Source organism: Peromyscus leucopus, chromosome 10 (genome assembly GCF_004664715.2).
Source record: "Peromyscus leucopus breed LL Stock chromosome 10, UCI_PerLeu_2.1, whole genome shotgun sequence".
NCBI lineage: Eukaryota > Metazoa > Chordata > Mammalia > Rodentia > Cricetidae > Peromyscus > Peromyscus leucopus.
Window position 1 is genome coordinate 28,347,169 of NC_051071.1, and position 13,524 is coordinate 28,360,692.

Sequence of the window (13,524 nt, forward strand, 5' to 3'; positions counted from 1 at the left end):
TACCTGGAAAACGGGACCCCAAAAAAGACATGGAGAAATGGATGAGATCTACATGAACAGCCTGGTCATGAGTGGGAACAATGAAGAGCGACGGTCGAGGGAAAGAGAGTGGGAGATCCTAGCTGGATCAAGAAAAGAGAGGGAGAACAACGAATAGGAGACCATGGTAAATGAAGACCACATGAGAAGGGGAGGAAGCAGAGAGCTAGGGAGGCCCACGGAGATCCACAAAGATACTGCCAGAAAAGACTGCTGGCAATGGACGAGAGACGGCAGGAACTGACCTACCCTGGTGATGGATGGCCAGACACCCTGTTAGTTGTGCCATAAACCCCATCCAAGGAAGGTCTGAGGAATCTGGATGCAGACATCCATGGCTGGGCCCCTGGTGGAGCACTGGGAGTCTAATTAGTGAGAAAGAAGAGGGTTTATATGAGCGAGAATTGTTGAAGCCAGGGTTGGATAAAGCACAGGGACAAATAGCCAAACGAATGGAAACACAGGATCTATGAACCAAAGGCTGAGGGGCCCCAACTGCATCAGGCCCCCTGAACGGGTGAGACAGTCATTTGGCTTGATCTGTTTGGGAGGCAGCCGTGTGTTGGTGCCGGGTCCTGGGCTTGTTGCATGAGTTGACTGTTTGAATCCTGGGACATATGCAGGGACACTTGGCTCGGTCTGGGAGGGGGGACTGGTCCTGGCTGGACTGAGTCTACCAGGTCGATCCCGGTCCTCGGGGGAGACCTTGATCTGGAGGAGGTGGGAATGGGGGGTGGGATGGGGGAGGGGGAGGGGGGCGAGAGTGGGAGAACAGGGGATTCTGTGGCTATTATGTTGAACTAAATGATGTTGTAAAATAAATTTACTTAAAAAAAAAAAAAAAACTTTAACTCAACTAGTTCTCCATCTGAGAATCTCCCCATGCTTTGGAGTGAGATGCAGATGCCAAATGTGATTGGTGGGCCTAGGATTTGTTTGCTTTGTTGTTGATATTATTTGATGTTCTTCCCAATGGAGCAAAGTTCCCAAAATTTAAGAACTCACTATCCTGTTAACACTTGCCCTGAAGATTCTGACTAAAAAGGCAAAATGATCATGAAAAGAAAAACTAAAGGGGGGTGTTTTTCTTCTTCAGTGTAAAGGCGAAGGTGACATTCGAGTAGTCAAACAATGAATGAGTAGCCAACAAAGAACTGAAATGTGACCTTTCAGGCTTAGCATCAATAATCTGAGGTAAGAAGGAGGGCCAAAACTATTAACTTACCAGTAGTGATGGAGGGAGGCCAGCACTTTGAGAGGGGCCAACAAGAGAGTATCAAAAGTCCCAACCTGAGAGCAGTTCATGAGCTGTGGGATGTAGAACTATTCAGCAACAATAGTCACTGTGGTGACATCACTATGACATGGTGATAAAGGCAATGTACTCAGAATATTCCTGCCAGGGACCAGGATGATTCCTCCTTCAAAAATAGGGGATTCTGTAGACTCTCATAGGTAAAAGAAAAGGCCCTTGATGGAGACTGACTGGGAGATGGAAAAACTCCCAGTGATTGGGAATATGGAGCCTGGGAGAACAAGGTCAGCTTCCTAGACAGGTTTCTGGGTAAGTCCAAACTTTCAGTGGTTTTTCCCAGATGGTTTTCTTGGGAGGCTTCAATGTTACGGTCTTGTTCCCGCCGGTAGGTGACTCAGAGTCCTCCAATAGCTTAAACCTCTGTTTTCACATTATTCCCACTTCTTGATGTCTTTCATTTATAGCTTTCACTCTGGATTCATTTTTCTACCTGACTGTTTTTCCTTTGCCCTGGTGATCTTCTGTACTCTACCTGGCTTCTCCTCTTCATCCAGCTCTTGTACTAGAGTCAAAATTCTTGAAGCCAAAGGTCACCTCTGTGGTTTTTATCGTTCCCCTCAGCTGTCATAGTGCATAAAGTAATAACTGGTACAGAGTGGTAATTGAGCAATATTCAATGATTTGGTGAGTTAGTGAATGAGTATACATTTGGCTTTCTTATTATTATATAAAAATATATGTATTTATTATTATTAGTTTTTATATCCTTGCTCAAATAATGAAGATTCATTTTAGTCAAGGGAGGGCAATTGGGAGAGTATATATGGTCAAAATACATTATGCACATGCATGAAAATGTCTTAATAAAACCTGTAAAATAAAATTAGCATATACTAATGAAAACACTGAATTTATCTCTTTTGCTTCTCCTTAACCTGGACCACAGTAATATCCATTCCTACCATTAGAAATGTCGATCTGCAGTTATAGCTTAGAACTGAGGCAAGTGTACAGCCAGGAATTCCCCCAAATAAGTCAGACTTAAAAATCAAGATAGAAGTGCAGGTTACCAGAATGCTGTAAATCTCTCAAGATCCTCTGAAGACCCAACCCCAATAGTAGAGAAAATGATGATGCTGGTGAATACTCAATGAATGCTCCTCTAGAGAAAGGGGAGAGTGAGTAGACAAGGCCCACACAAACCGGCTCAGAGTATCAGTGAGCCACGGTCTGCCAGCAGCAGCACAGAGTCCAACTGAAGGAGAGTGGCTGCTACTTTCACCAGCTTGTGACCACTGCATCTCCTGCCCGACCAGCTCTGGGCGACCATGGACCTTCACTGGCATTTGAAAACTCAGCTTGCTTTTTAAGAGCTGTCACTGTAAGAGTAAATTAATTGGACAAAGGATTTCTAGATGCTTCTCCAGCTCAAGTGTCTAATTCCAGAACTATGAGGATGCTCATGGCTGCTTGGAAACCCTCTCTCTCTCTCTCCTAACCACACCTAATAACCAGTTGCCACCCAGGAGAAGACTAGAAGCTGCAGATTGGGGCACATCACTTCTTCCTTGCAATCCCAGATGGCTCCCCATCAGTTTATTTTCAGTACCAGCTCTTGGGAGAGTGTCCTCAGATACCTTCTTCCTGCATGAGCATGTCTGTTGTCATGCCTGTCTTTGGTGACATTCTAGTCATCTGACTTTCCTCTTTGCTTTTTGAAAATGTCACACTCGCTTGTCTCTAGAGACATTGCACCTGCTGTTTTCCTCATCAAGGATGATTCTGCATCAATTCGCAGCGTGAATAGGCCATCATTCTACAGGTCACAGCTCGAGTGTCACCTCTCTATGGAGACCTTCTGACAACCTATCAATGGGATCACCTCCCATCCATCGCTGTGTCACATCCCAGCATGTTGTTTTTATTGTCTCATTGCGGCTATCACTCAGACAGTGCTTACAAGATAATTTGCTGTCACTGAAAAATGTAAGCACCAAAACCCTGGGACACTTCATACTTGCCCTTGTCCTGGCTCCATCCTTTAAAAGAAGGCTTAGCATGGAGTGAATGGCTAATAAAAGTACATTGATCAGACTGATGGAAGATGAATGACTCTGTCATGGATAGCAGTAATCACACCCTGAAGCAAAATTCCCTAAAAACAACGGTAGGCTGAAAGCAAAATAGTATTGACATTCAAAACTGGGTCTTGCAATTCAAACCCCATTTGCCTTTTTCTTGCCTCAGTACTAACCCTATACAACTGACCAGTTCAGAGGCTTTTTGTATCACGAGAGGAAGCCCAAACTCTGCCTGGCCTTGTTTCTTGTAGCTCTCACCTGCTGAAATCCCAAGGGCTCTAGGAAGCAGCCAACTCTTCTTCACAATCTTTGTTCATGCCTGCCACATCTAGTTTGAACTGTCATTCCTCCGCTTGATGTCTTTCAACACCCTCCCTGTCACCTCCTTCAAGAAGCCTCCAGCACCCTAGCCATCCTATGCCTTTCTCTTAGCTGTGTTAATATACTGTGCTTTCTCCTACCCTTTCCTTAAAATGTTCTGAATTTCAAGAACTTGTAAGTATGTTGTTCTGCTGTTATGAAGTGAGTTTGCGGCTGTCACAGACTTGGTGTAACTTAACAGCCTAGGTGAAGAGTGAGTGGTTCAGTATGTTCTTCCTGGAGCCCTGGGCTCAAATGTTGACTTTGTTGTCCACTAGGTTTGTGACTTAAAGCAAGATTCTTCATGTTTCAGCACATTACTGTACTCATTTAGAATTGGGAATGCAAATACCATTGCTCCTGTGATACCTCAGTTTACCCAAGCTACTGGAATGATGTGTTTGCACAGTTGTACTCCATCGATGCCAGTACCTATTATCTTACCATTCCTATATATTTTCACAATGCCTGACATCAAAGCACTTTATATGTTTCTGAACATAAGGGAAGGAGAAAGGACAAACCCAGAGCAAAAATAAACCACTAAAAAGCTTCCTATGGCTGCCACAACACTGTACTACAAACTGAGCACCTTGCAACTAGAGAAATGTGCTTGTACAATTATGGAGACTAAAGATCCAAAGTATAGAATCCTTTAACAGCAAGGAGAATTTCTGCCTGTGTCTCCAAGGATTCTGGAAGGGAGGTTGGCCATCCTTTGTGCTCCTAGCTTGGAGTTGCAATAGCCAAGACTCTGGTCCTGTCTTCATATAGAGATTCTCCCCAGGTTTGTGGTGTCCCATCTATTCCCAAGTCTTTTGAGGCCATCAGTCATATTGAATTACGGAGCCATGTGCTCCACCTCATCATCTTAATTATACCCACAGCGAATGCACTGCAAGGACCTTATAAATTTGTTTTAGAATCAACTGGTTAAAACAATACCCCCATCTAGAGTGTACCCTGTACGTCACATATCACTGGTTAACACCTTTGTCTGATTCTTCCATCTATCACTGAAACATACAAACTCATCAGTTCACAAATATGGGAAGACTATAGACTAAATATGAGATTTTCCAGCTGTCCATCACCAAATGACAGAGAAGAAAAAAATTCTTAGTGTACCTTTTGAAAGGTCTGTCTGTATTCAAATATCTAACCCCCATCAGCACATGAAGAAACAGATGCAGGACACCTTTGCTTCATGGCCTGTTACTGGGGACTCAAGGTATTAGGTCTATGCCCATCTCTCAGTCTTTATGAATGATATAAGGTACTAGCAGTTCAGAGGAGACACAGTCCCAGAGTAAATAGCAGGGATGATTTGGTAGATACAGCTAGAAAAGAGTTCCACAAGGAATTAGTTGGGATTCTCCTCTCTTATCTGTATCTCATTTTATTCTTTCTTCCTATGTCATTCTTTTCCTTTTATCCTTGTCTCTTATTTGCTGAAATTGTTTTTTTTTTCTAGAGAGTCTATTCCTAGTCACCAAAGACAGAGAGAGCTAAAGGAATAGTTCTATCAGAATCCATCTTGATAAACCAATGAGTTTTTAGGGGTTATTTACAGTGGCATGGATGAGAGACTACTTGAATGAATATGAAGGACATGGCAGCTACATCAGCAAAAAAGTTCATCCCATGGGGGTGGCTTATGAAAGCTGGGTCACTGGAGTCCATGTGATAATGGCAGACAGCTATGGTCCCAAAGAGTCTCCTCCTTTCAGAGAGTTGCTTTTTTCTTATACAATCTTGGGGAGGGCTCTCATGAGTTCAGTAAGTTTCATGATCCTTGTGAAGCTGCCTCTTCCTCTGGGAGTAAATTTTCCAAACAAGAGGTAATAGATACCAAACATTCTTTTCTGCATGCTGATAGGTGTGTGTGTGTGTGTGTGTGTGTGTGTGTGTGTGTGTGTGTGTGTGTGTTTCTTTATACACACATTAGAATGCATTTGTATATCTGCTGTGTCTATTTTCAGTACAGGCTTGAGAACCTACCATCCTAAGTCATCTTCTAGTCCATTCCATCCATCCAGCGCTCATCTAATTCAAGCTCTACTCTGTAAATGGTGGTGCCCCTGTTTTGTAGCCACAGATAAACTAGATTAATGATCTGTGAGATACTGAACAAACCTGACACTTTTCCCCCCTCTGCTTCACTGTTACTTGAAAGACACGATAAAGATCCCCAGCATTGCACAGCAAGCCACACAGTTCAGCATCATGCTTGAGATTACTTCCCTCTAGGAAGCACAAAAGCCTTGTAGGGAGAATGTAGTTGCCTTATCCTCTTTGCCTCTGTGCACCTGTTTCCAAGATAAACTTTCAGTAGTTAAATGTGGGCTCAGTGCAAGTATTGGTATGTAATGCTCAGAGAGGACTGTCTCCAAGTAGACCACTGAGTGAAAACATTAAAGGGAGTCTCGTGATGCAAAGGGGAAAAAGCCACCTGCCTGCAGAATTTTCCTGGAACAAAAGAGGTAGATGGACCTCAGTCCCTCATCTTTACCCTTTTTTGTTTTGCTATGAGCAAAACCACTTAGAACTCTCTGGGTTCCGTGCAATGCATGGAAGTTAGGCTTCCCATAACTAAAGATGCATCTTCTGCTATTAGCAGACTGCAGTAGAAAGCATCCCTCTTTTGTTGGAAAGTTATTGAATGAAATCTATTATAGTGAGCAGAGCCTAATCAGCTTTACCTCATTTTAGAGCACAATATCTCTTTTCCCTTTTTGAAGTGTTTCAAATGACTCTTCAATATTTAAAGTGATGTCTAATCATCTGTGAAATCAACCATGGACTCTCAGGACCTCATAAGCAAAAGAAAATGCTGGAGCTATTCATCATTTTGGGTACATGTATTCCATAATTTCTTCCAGGAAGTGACATTATTTCTCTATTATTCAGTTTTTTTTGCTACCAGAATTTAGGTTGGCTTTAACCATAATCCTGCCATAAATGCAAAACTTTATTATGAAGGCTTATTTTATTTTTAGTTTGATTTAGTATCGAATTATCCTATTGCAGCTAGTATTTTGTTAGTTGCAGTTGCTGAGATTGTGGTGTGGTCTTACATTTTGCAGAGGAGTATATTCCTCTGCAAAATAGTGGCCAAGATAAAACCCTTGCAACTGATTCTATGGATTTGTCCAAGTGAGAAATAAGAAAAAATAGAAATACCCACTGGATTTTTTGCATTTCAGGAATTTTAGACCTAGAAGAAACTTCAGAATTCCTTGATGTGAAACTTCCGTTTTGTTGTTGAGCTGAAAGGCAAAGTTAGATTAGTTCAGTAAGATTATTTGTGTTATTTGGCTTTCCAGTAGCCATATGGTCATGCAAGACATAGGTCCCTTTAGAGAAAGTAGACAGTACATAGACCTGTCCTTCTAGAATGTCACATGCCACTAGAACTGGGTTTACCTTCCTGATTTTGCTAGTCAGGTTCCCCCCAGAAAGCTACCCCTAAAGTATAAGATCTCCCTTCAGGTGTGCTGATACTCATATTCTGTCAGCCACACATGCTTTAACACTTGTCCCCTGCACAAGGATGTAGAAAGTCACATTCAGGTATCAGTGGAAACCACTGTCATGTTTAAGGAGAGATTCCATGCCCCACATTTTCAAGGGAATTGTTTCACCACCACTGTTGCGATTATTTTTCCATAAATATTATCTACAACCCTTCTGGCTTCTGTGCCCAGCCTATAGTCCACCTGCCAAAACTTCTCTGATATTCCAAATGATGTGACTACAATCTTAGTCACACTAACCTTGCATTCTTGTTGAATGTACTTATCTTGAAACCCACATGTTCCAGTCTTTTCTCAGTCATCCCAGGTACTTGGAAAAAATTGATCCCACATCTCTATTATTTGAAAACTGTTTTCATAGTAAGGTAGGGGAGGATGACTTTAGAATTCAATACTGTGAAGGCTGGTGTTCCAAAAACACATTTTCAATCAACTTTGTTTGTGTTTGCACTCATCGTGGCACCAGAGAACTTTATTCTTGCTTTCTATGAAATGCAAATAAAAATATTCTGAGTCACCAGGTCAGTTCATCAGTTTAGAGATACAATAGCTAGAGTTTTAAGCCCAGAAGCACAGACAGCATACTAGAGTGGGCCTCTTGACAGTCATCACTGTTAGCATGCTATTGGAGTATGGCTTTGCAAACTATTGTTAATAAAGAACTTTGTATAAACTCCTTTGATCTTTATAGTCATCTAAAGAGAGCCCACACACTGAAGTATGTAACTGAATATTAAATCTAGTGAGACTGCAATTTTACTAGTTTTCTGTTACCAGACATTTTCATGACGAGAGAAAGGGAAGCTGGGGAAAGTGTGGTCAATGGCAAGTGACACTCCAGGAAGAGTCACAAAGAAGCAACCAGTAAAAGAAGAAATGACTAGAAAAGCATTCAAAGCAGGAAACAAGACAATATTTCCTCAGTCTCAGAGGTAGCTTCCTTCAGTAGAATGTGATGAGGAGTGAAGATGTGGGTTTCAGGACTCAGTCTGGACCTGCTGATGTCAAACTTTAATTGTCAACTTGACAAAACCTAGAATCACCTGGGAGGGGAGACCTAGTGAAGGATTGTCTCCATTGAGTTGGCCTAATGGACATTTCAGTGGGGGATTGTTTCAGTTAATTAATTGATGTGGGAAGACACAGCTCAAAGTGGGTCTTCCCAAGGCAGAAGAATCCAGAACTATATGAGTGGATACATTGGGATAAGCAAAAGTAGGCATTCAATCATTTTCCTTTGCTCTTGACTGAGAATGTGATGTGACTAGCTTAATCCCTGTCTTGATGTGTCTGCTATGATGGATGATGGTCTGGAATTGTAGGATGAATAACCCCTGACCCCCTAAGTTGCTTTTTATCGGGATATTTTTATCATAGCAACAGAAATGCTTGTGAAGAGATCTGAACATCTCACCACATTGTAAATGAGGAATCATGGAAAACTTGTTTAACTTCTTGGTTCCCAGGAGTCCTACATAGCAGGCGAATAAGATTGCCATGCCTATAAAATAATCTAAGTAAAGTGTGCAGATTAATAATGGCTGCACACTGTGAGTAAACTACCAACAATGTGAGCTGAATGCAAAACAAAAAGTGTTTCTGCTTCCTATAATTCCACCTTCTCTCACAGAAAGCCCCTCTTCTCTCTTCATTTTTCCAATTCCCGAAGATCTATTGTGCATCCATTGCTCTACTGAAGGCATTGTAAGTTACAAATACAAACTTTGGCAAAGAATATATGTTCAGTTTAGAAATGTTAAAGAAGCTGTCAAAGGGCTAATGAGGTGTTTCAGAGGTTAAAGGCAGTTGCTGCCAAATGTGATCACCTGAATTTAATATCACATGGTGAGAAGAGACCAACTCCAGAAAGTTTTCCTCTGATCTATGTTGTGGTAAATACACACACACACACACACACACACACACACACACACACACACACACACAGAGTGATAATTTGTTTAAGCTTTCAGAGAAGTAAACATGTGTGATGGGTTTGGAAGAACACTAGGAGTTTTGCATATGAGCAGAGCCTTTGCAGAAAATGTAAGGTTTTGTGCAAAGTCCTGCCATCTTCTAGCAACATGACATTGGAAGGTGATTAGATAAAACTGGAGCACAGAGTGTAAGCAGAGAGAAGCTCTGTGATATGAAGCAAGGTTCTGCGCGCTGATCATTTCCCTGCTTTGCCATATAGTCTAGGTAGGCATTCCACTCCTAGACATTGCTGCACTATGGAAAGGAATTTTTCCTAGTACAACTATACACACACACACACACACACACACACACACACACACACATGCATGTGTGTATTTATACACACATATATACGTATATACACAGATACAGACAGATATATGTATATATTCACACACACATATATAACACACACATATACATATAAACACATATGCAAATATACACACATACACAAACATTCACTTGTATACACATACAGATAAACACACATATGTACATATACATATATATACACATGCAGATATACAGATACATACACATGCTTCCTCATTTATGTGTATATAATTTTTGCTGTAACAAGTCATCTTTTTAAGCCAATGGAATAAAGCATAGTTTTGAAAATCAAAGTTTTATTTCTAAGTAATCTTTGTTCATTTGGGTTTTCATTAATACCAGGAGACTCAGAACATAAAATACACACTACAGCTAATTGTGTGTGAAGAGAACTTGTGGAAAATGAGTTTGTATTTATCACTTTGAATTTGAACTCTTATAGGCAATGCGGTGGAGAGGAGGAGAGGGATTGAGGAGATAAGTGAAGAGGCAAACTCTTGGGCACATGCAGAAACATTAAATGAGACAGAGGCCTGAGTTCCTCTCTCTGCCTTTGGCCTATAGAATATAGAAATGCAAGGATACAATGTGATGAGGATCTTTCCTACCATGTCACGTGCTGCCTCATTGATCAACAGGGTTGCTTCAGATAACCTAGCTGGCTAAGCAGGAGTCCCCTGCTTCTCTTACCACTCTATATGTGTCTGCTCTGAAGCTAACTGCTCTGGGGAAGAAGCCCAATTTCAGGCAATGAAATACTAGCAGCTGCGCTCCCTGCAAGAACCTCCAAAATAAACTCTCAAGGATAAAGGAACATGTTTGAGGCTCTCATGTCAGAGGTCATAGAAATTGTTATCATGGCTACCCCATAGGTGGTGGGTTGCTGCCAAGCCAGCAAATCTCCTTGTAGAGCCTGGCAGGGGTGCAGTTGATGATGTGGAGTGGCATGCAGAGAAAATCAACATCTGAACTAAGCTCCTAATCTTCTCTAGCTGCAGAGCTATCAGAAGGGGAACATTAAAGCATGCCTCATATCCTTGAAAAGGGGCAGGCATTAGTTGAGAAAACAAATTGGCTGAATGCCTTAAGGACTGGGGAGGGGGAATTGAGAAAGCCACTATGAAGCACTAAATAAGAAGGAAGGGACATGGACAAAATCAGTAGAAGCTAGAGTATCTAGAGGTCAATGACCAAGGACTATCATCTTTGTGATAGTATGATTTGCACAAGTCAATGCCCCTAAGTTTGAAGTTAAAACAAACCCAGAAACACAATTAAGGGTAGGCAGAAAACCTTGACAGAAAATTCTGAGGATGTTGCGATAATTCTTAATTAGGAAGATTGAAGTTATTCACGCCAAGAGAGAAAGAAATAGGACCACAAAACAGAAATTACAATGATTGAAAACAAAGTATATTTTTGGCCACTATTCTCCATGCATTAGGGAATATGCAGGGGCATTGTAAGAGGAGCATCTATGATGATGATTAAAAAGACAACCTGGAGAAAGAGAGGACTTAGAGGAAGGGAGGGAGGGAGGGAGGGAAGGAGGGAGGGAGGGAGGGAAGGAGGGAGAGAGGGAGGAAGGAAAGAAGGCAGGCAGAAGGAAAATGAGGGAGGGAAGGGAGAAAGATGAAGAAATGAAGGAAGAAAGATAAAAAGAGATGGGAGGGAGTAAGAGGGGGAGGGGAGAAAGATACGATGGTTAGATGAGTGGTGGGAGCTAATGGGTGGATGAAAAATCAATAAAGGAGTGTTGTGCTATAGTTTCATAAGATGATTTTCTCTGCAGTTTCCAGAGTCCTTACACAATATACCTGGTATGTTGGAAATTCCTTGCCTGAAACTAGTTGTTATTTGCATAAAACTAAACCTTGCCATCCTTCTTTTTAGGGCCAGTGCTTCTGAGGCTGCATTCTTGTCTTCCTCCTTGGACATTTTCCTTTGCCTTTTGTCTTTCTGCATATGCCTCTACTTTGGGTTAATAGGCACCTTGGCCATTTCAGAACATAAAGCATGCAGCACCTTTATAACCCATCATGTGTAACTAGGCACATCCCATCTTGAAGATGTTAAGCAGTCTAGAATATGGTCATATCAAGGGCAATTATCCCTCTGACTTCATTTTATAGCTTCAAAACCTTTAGATTAGCAAGAACAGCAGCCTCCACACAGACCCACGAGAACAGGGAACAGGGAGACAGGTAAGCCCATGCCAGTATCTGAACTGTGAATGAGTGGAAAGCAGAGCTGTGCTATATTGCCAGATGGTGGTCCACTGTGAAGCATGTTTTATCAGGAAGAGGGTTCAGACCTGGAGCAGTGCAGAGACAGCTCTGCAGGCCAGACGCTGGGTCAGCCATAGACAAACTCTCTCCTGTGGATGCCGTTTGAGCTGCAGCCCCATTCGTGAAATGTGACTCATGCCAGAAGAATGTTTTCCTGGACTCATCCTCTTGCTCCTCATTCACTTTGTTCCCAATCTACTTGTCATCATTCGTATCTTGTCTTTCATCTACTGAAAGTCCTGCCATTGGTGCAATTCTGCTGGGACCCATCTCAGGCTCTCTTCTGGACCACCATGTCCTGCCCCCAAAGCTTTTTGGATTAAAACAAAAACAAGATATCAACATGAAATAAGATAGATCTGCTTGTTAAACTTGGTGGGTTGTTCCCTGGGATAGGATAAACAAAGTCCTAAGACTAGGTGATCTTAAAAGTTCAACAAATACGCAAAGGTGGAAAGACAAGCCACCTCTCTGGCTCACTGGGAGCTGCTCTTTTCCTATGCAAAAAGCAGGGGGCTTGCCTTAGAAGGGCTCTTAGAAGGGCTCATGTGCTATCTATTACAATAATACTATTATCCAAACAGCTAAAATGTAGGGACACTCTTTTTTTTTGTTTTGTTTTGTTTTGTTTTTTCGATACAGGGTTTCTCTGTGTAGCTTTGTGCCTTTCCTGGAACTCACTTGGTAGTCCAGGCTGGCCTTGAACTCACAGAGATCCGCCTGCCTCTGCCTCCCGAGTGCTGGGATTAAAGGCGTGCGCCACCACCGCCCGGCGTAGGGACACTCTTAAAAGGAGGAGTTTTCAAATGTTGAAAAGGAAACATATCCTGTGGTTATCTAATATTTTATAGGCTCTTAGAATAAAGTGCTATCACTGATAGAACAGGTTTTAGTTGCCTTTCAATCCACATTGTTTTTATAAAATACAACAAAAATGGAAGGGTCCTGTGGTCCTATGGGTGACCATCACGGCATTACCCACATTTCTTTGTGTTTTATTGTTCTTTCCTCATTTATCATTGATTAGAGTCACCGGGACTGGCACACATACAGGGAAAGTCTCTGCTGGCACCTGCTCCTGGATCCACATTCTCCATTGCTGAGGAAAGCAGAAGTTCACCTTCCTCTGGACATTCATGGTGAATACAAGGCAAGCTTTCTCTGGCCATGAAGGGTGAGCTGACAGTGGTTCTTCCCATTTGACAGATGAAGATATCAATGCCAGCATGACTGAATCTTACAGAAGTTAACAACAGCTAAGGGTCCCCGTCCAGCGCTGACTCACTGAGCTGCTTAGATTTTATGGGTTCAGTGTTGAGTGATGACCCATGAACTAGTGATATTAAAAGGATAATCTGCCTAATGCTGCCTGCTTCCTTCCCTCCCTGACCACCAGAGCATTTAAGAAAGTGGCACAGACAACGATCTGAGAAGATCTTCAGAGAAGACACATTTGAATGATGCTCCCCAAATACTCAATAAGGAAAGAGCTAACACTGCAAGATTTGGGGGAAAAGATATGCTTTCTTGACTAGCTTATCATGGGTGATGGAGACCTTAATATATGGTCACTCACTAACTAGGCCTACAGGCTGCATTATAAACCAAATAGAACACAGCAAAGATCATGGGGACCTTTTGAGATACCA

The 13,524-nt window shown here is 42.0% G+C and overlaps 1 long non-coding RNA gene across 1 annotated transcript; it reads left to right on the forward strand.

Annotated features, from left to right (window-relative positions):
* The first annotated feature begins 934 nt into the window (after nt 1-934).
* On the forward strand, nt 935-13,238 carry LOC119088642. Its single transcript, XR_005092326.1, has 2 exons — nt 935-1,603; nt 12,903-13,238. It is a non-coding gene; the product is annotated as an uncharacterized LOC119088642 (long non-coding RNA).
* The last annotated feature ends 286 nt before the right edge of the window (nt 13,239-13,524 follow it).